At 34.1% G+C, this 5936-nt stretch overlaps 2 non-coding genes across 2 annotated transcripts; both read left to right on the top strand.

Annotated features, from left to right (window-relative positions):
* Nucleotides 1-357: 357 nt before the first annotated feature.
* LOC119878886 lies at nt 358-521 on the top strand. Its single transcript, XR_005387214.1, has one exon. It is a non-coding gene; the product is annotated as a U1 spliceosomal RNA (small nuclear RNA).
* Nucleotides 522-4843: 4322 nt separating this feature from the next.
* LOC119878880 lies at nt 4844-5007 on the top strand. Its single transcript, XR_005387208.1, has one exon. It is a non-coding gene; the product is annotated as a U1 spliceosomal RNA (small nuclear RNA).
* Nucleotides 5008-5936: the final 929 nt, after the last annotated feature.

The following is a 5936-nucleotide window of genomic DNA, read 5'->3' as shown; positions in this document are numbered from 1 at the left end:
GATTCGAATCGAAAAGACTCGAATCGAAAGAATCGAAAAGAATCGAATCGAATCAAAAAGGATCGAATCGCAAAGAACCGAATCTAAAGAAAAGGAATCGAATCAATCGAAACGAATAGAATCGAAAAGAATCGATTTGAATCGAAATGAAAAGAATCGTATCGAATCAAATCGAAAAAAATCAAATGGAATCGAATCGAATCGTATCGAAAAAGAATCAATCAAATGAAAAGAATCGAATCGAATAGAAAAGAATCGAATTGATTGGAATCGACTCGAAAACAATCTAATTGAATTGAAAGGAATCGAATCAAATTTAATGGAATCGACAAGAATCGTATCAAATCAAAAAGATCGATACTTCCCTGGCAGGGAGATACCATGATCACGAAGGTGGTTTTCCCAGGGCGAGGCTTATCATTGCACTACGGATGTGCTTGACCCCCTGCGATTCCCCAAATGTGGGAAAACTCGACTGCATAATTTGTGGTAGTGGGGGACTGCGTTCGCGCTTTCCCCGGTGATTCTGGTGGCTAAGATCAGACCTCGTTTCTGGCTGAGTGCGCCTCGGAGGCCTCGTGAGCTATTATTTGACTTCTTGTGGTTACGGCTGGCCTTCGGGGCTTTTCGCGTGTCATCCGTCCCCGTGTCGTCCTTATGACCGCTCACGTCGGTGCTCACTTTCGGTTGTATCTGTATGTGGCGAGGAGTTTCCTTACTTGGGACGCCTCGGTGCCCTTGCGCGGTGACCCGGCTCTCTCAGCAAATAAAGAACTAATATCCTTAAAAAAACCAAAAAAAAAACAGATCGAAATCGAAATGAATCAATTCGAAAGAATCAAATCGAATCGAATCGAAAAGAATCGAATCGAAAAGATTGAAATTGAAAAGAATCGAAATTGACATCGAATTTAAAAAGACTCGATCGAATTAAAAGAATCGAATCGAATCGGAAAAGAATTCGAAATCGAATCGGAAAAGAATTGAATTGGAATGAGCTCGATTGAATCGAATTGAAAAGAAATCGAATCGAAAAAATCGAATCGAAAAGAACTGAGTTGAGTTGAATCGAATCGAAAAGATTCGAATCGAATCGTGTCGAATCAAAAAGATGGAATCGAAACGAATCGAATCGAATCGAATCGAAAAGAATCGAATAGATAGAAAAGAATCAAATCGAATAGAAAAGAATTTGAATCGAATTGAAACGATTCGAAAAAATCGAAACTAATCGAATCATCGAATGGAAAAGAATCGAATCGAATCAAAAAGAATCGAAACGAACTGAATCGAAAGAATCGAATCGAACAGAATCGAAAAGAATTGAATCGTGATGTAACAAATCGAATCCAAATGATCGAATCAAGCCAAGTCGAAAAGAATTGAATCGAAAAGAATCGAATCAAAATGAAAAGAATCGAATAGAATCGAATTGAAAATAATCGAATTGAACCGAATCAATAGAATAGAATCGAACAGAATTGAATCGAATGAAAAGAATCTTATCGAATCGATTCGAAAAGAATTGAATCGAATCGAATGGAGAAGAATCAAATCAAATGGAATCGAAAAGAATCGAATCAAAGAGAATCTAATCGAAACGAAAAAGAATCAATCGAATCGAAAAGAATCGAATCGAAACGAAAAGTGTCGAATCGAATCGAATCGAAAGAATCGAATCGAACCGAAAAGAATCAAATCGAATCGAAAAGAATCGAATTGAATTGAATCGTAATGAAAAGAATCGAATCGAATCGAAAGAATCAAATCAAATCGAAAACAATTGAATCGAATGCAATCAAATCGAAAAGAATCGAATCGAATTGAAAAGAATCAAATCGAATTGATTGAATCGAAAAGAATCGAATCGAATCGCATCGAATCGAAAAATAATAGAATTGAATAAAAATAATCGAATCGAATTGAGAATAATTGGAATTGAATTGAATCGATAATCGAATCGAAACTAATCGAATCGAATCAAATCGATTCGAAAAAATCGAATCAGATTGCAATGAATCGAATCATATTGAATTGATTTGAATTGAAATGAATCGAATCTAATCAAATCAAAAAGAATCGAATCCAAAGAATCGAATTGTAGAAAATCAAATCAAAACAAAAAGATTCAAATCGAAACGAATCAATTGAAAGAATCGAATCGAATCGAATCGAAAAGAATCGAATCGAATCGAAAAGAATCGAATAGAAAAGAATCGTATCGAATCAAATCTAAAAGAATCGAATCGAATCGAATAAAAAAGAATCGAATCGAATGATTCGCATCGAAAAGAATCGAATCGTATCGAATCGAAAAGAATCGAATCTATTCGAATCGAATGGAATTGAATCAAAAAGAATCGAATCGAATTGAAACGAAAAGAATCGAATAGATTCGAATTGAAACAAATCGAAAAAAATCAAAACGAATCAAATCACATCGAGTGGAAAAGAATCGAAATCAAATAGAAAAGAATCGAATTGAATCGAACTGAATCGAAAAGAATCGAATAGATTCAAATCAAAAAAGAATCGAATCGATTCGAGATGAACCGAGTAGAATCGAGTCGAAGTGAAAAGAATTGAATCGAATCGAATCGAAAAGAATCTAATCGAAACGAAAAGAATCGAATCGAAGAGAATCTAATCGAAATGAAAAGAATCAAATCGATCGAAAAGAATCGAATCGAAAACGAAAACTGTCGAATCGAATCGAATCGAAAAGAATCGAGTTGAATAGAAAAGAATCTGAATCGAATAAATCGATAAGATTTGAATCAAATCCAATAGAATCGAAAAGATTCGAATCGAATTGAAAAGAACGAACCGAGTGAAAAGAATCGAATCGAATCGAAAGAATCAAATCGAAAAAAAAAATCGAATCGAAATTAAAAGAATCGAATCGAATCAAAGCATAAAGAATCGAATCTAATTGAATCGAAAGAATCGAATTGAATCAATAGAGAAGAATCTAATGGTAAGGAATCGAATCGAAAGGAATCCAATTGTATTGAATCGAATCGAAAAGAAATGAATTGAATAGATTATAAAAGAATCGAATCGAAAGGAATCGACTCGAAACGTAAAGAATCGAATCGAAAAAATTGAATAGAATCAAAAAGAATTGAATAGAAATGAATCGAATCGAATGAAAAGAATTGAATCGAATCGAATCGAAAACAATCGAATAAAAAGAATCGAATTGAAACAAAAGAATCGCATTGTATTTAATCGAATCAAAAAATCTAATTGAATCGAATCGAAAAGAATCGATTTGAAAAGAATCTAATCGAATTGATAGAAAATTGAATCGAATCGAAAACAATCGAATCGAATCGAATGGAAAGAATCGAATTGTATGGAAACGAATCGAAAAGAATCTAATTGAGTAGAAAAGAATCAAATCAAATTTAATGGAATCAAAAAGAACCGATAGCATCGAATTGAATCGAATCGAAAAGAATCGAAACGAATTGAATCGAAAAGCATTGAGTCGAATCAAATCGAAAAGAATCGAATCGTATCAAATTGAAAAGAATCGAATCGATCTGAAAAGAATTGAATCGAATTGAATCGAATCGAAAAGAATCAAATTGAAACGAAAAGAATCAAATCGAATAGCAAAGAATCGAATCGAAACGAATCGATTTGAAAAGAGCCGAATCGAATCGAATTGAATGAAATATTCGAATCGAATCGAAAAGAATAATCTAATGAAATCCAAAAGAATCAAATCGAAACAAATAGAATCAAACCGAATGGAATTGATCGAAAAGAGTCGATTCGAATCAAATTGGAATGAAAAGAATTGAATCGAATCGAATAAAAAACAAGTGAATCGAATAGAATAGAAAAGAAGAGAATCGAAACGAAAAGAATCAAATTGAATCGAAAGGAATCGAATCGAAAAGAATCGAATCAAAGAGAAAAGACTCGAATCGAATGGAAAAGAATAGAATCAAAAAGAATCGAATTGAAACAAAAAGAATCGAATTGAATTGAATCGAAAAGAATCGAATGGAATCGAATCGAAAAGAATCGAATTGAATTAAATCGAAGAGAATCGAATTGAATTGAATCGAAGAGAATCGAATCGAATAGAAAAGAATCAAATCGAAATGAATCGATTTGAAAGGAAAAGAATCGAATCGAATCAAATTGAATGAAAAGAATTGAATCGAATCAAAAAGAATTGAATCAAAAAGAATCAAACCGAAACAAAAAGAATCAAACCGAATTGAAAAGAATCTAACTGAATAGAATCGAAAAGAATCGACGTACCGAATCGAATCCAATCGAAAAAAATCTAAGTATCAAATCGAATCGAAAAGAATTGAAATGAATAGAATAGAAAAGATTCGAATCAAATCAAAAACAATCAAATCGAGTAATATCGAATCGAAAAGAATCGAATCGAAAAGAATCGAATCGAATGGAAAAGAATTGAATCAAAAAGAATTGATTCAAATCAAAAAGAATCGAATTGATTCGAATCGAAAAGACTCGAATCGAAAAGAATCGAAAAGAATCGAATCGAATCAAAAAGGATCGAATCGCAAAGAACCGAATCTAAAGAAAAGGAATCGAATCCAATCGAAACGAATAGAATCGAAAAGAATCGATTTGAATCGAAATGAAAAGAATCGTATCGAATCAAATCGAAAAAAATCAAATGGAATCGAATCGAATCGTATCGAAAAGAATCAAATCAAATGAAAAGAATCGAATCGAATAGAAAAGAATCGAATTGATTGGAATCGACTCGAAAACATCTAATTGAATTGAAAGGAATCGAATCAAATTTAATGGAATCGACAAGAATCGTATCAAATCAAAAAGATCGATACTTACCTGGCAGGGGAGATACCATGATCACGAAGGTGGTTTTCCCAGGGCGAGGCTTATCCATTGCACTCCGGATGTGCTGACCCCTGCGATTTCCCCAAATGTGGGAAACTCGACTGCATAATTTGTGGTAGTGGGGGACTGCGTTCGCGCTTTCCCCTGGTGATTCTGGTGGCTAAGATCAGACCTCGTTTCTGGCTGCGTGCGCCTCGGAGGCCTCGTGAGCTATTCTTTGACTTTCTTGTGGTTACGGCTTGGCCTTCGGGGCTTTTCGCGTGTCATCCGTCCCCGTGTCGTCCTTATGACCGCTCACGTCGGTGCTCACTTTCGGTTGTATCTGTATGTGGCGAGGAGTTTCCTACTTGGGACGCCTCGGTGCTTGAGCGGTGACCGGCTCTCTCAGCAATAAAGAAATAATATCCTTTAAAAAAAAAAAAAAAAAAAAAAGATCGAATCGAAATGAATCAATTCGAAAAGAATCAAATCGAATCGAATCGAAAAGAATCGAATCGAAAAGAATTGAATTGAAAAGAATCGAATTGAATCGAATTGAAAAGACTCGAATCGAATTAAAAGAATCGAATCGAATCGAAAAGAATCGAATCGAATCGGAAAGAATTGAATTGGAATGAATCGATTTGAATCGAATGAAAAGAATCGAATCGAAAAAATCGAATCGAAAAGAACTGAGTTGAGTTGAATCGAATCGAAAAGATTCGAATCGAATCGTGTCGAATCAAAAAGATGGAATCGAAACGAATCGAATCGAATCGAATCGAAAAGAATCGAATAGATGAAAAGAATCAAATCGAATAGAAAAGAATTTGAATCGAATTGAAACGATTCGAAAAATCGAAACTAATCGAATCATCGAATGGAAAAGAATCGAATCGAATCAAAAAGAATCGAAACGAACTGAATCGAAAGAATCGAATCGAACAGAATCGAAAAGAATTGAATCGTGATTGTAACAAATCGAATCCAAATGATCGAATCAAGCCAAGTCGAAAAGAATTGAATCGAAAAGAATCGAATCAAAATGAAAAGAATCGAATAGAATCGAATTGAAAAATAATCGAATTGAACCGAAT

The sequence above is a fragment of the Canis lupus genome, unplaced genomic scaffold (genome assembly GCF_011100685.1).
Source record: "Canis lupus familiaris isolate Mischka breed German Shepherd unplaced genomic scaffold, alternate assembly UU_Cfam_GSD_1.0 chrUn_S2035H2234, whole genome shotgun sequence".
NCBI classification, from domain to species: Eukaryota; Metazoa; Chordata; class Mammalia; order Carnivora; family Canidae; genus Canis; species Canis lupus.
The sequence above is the reverse complement of the archived record's forward strand: the minus strand, read 5'-3'. Positions and strand labels throughout refer to the sequence as shown.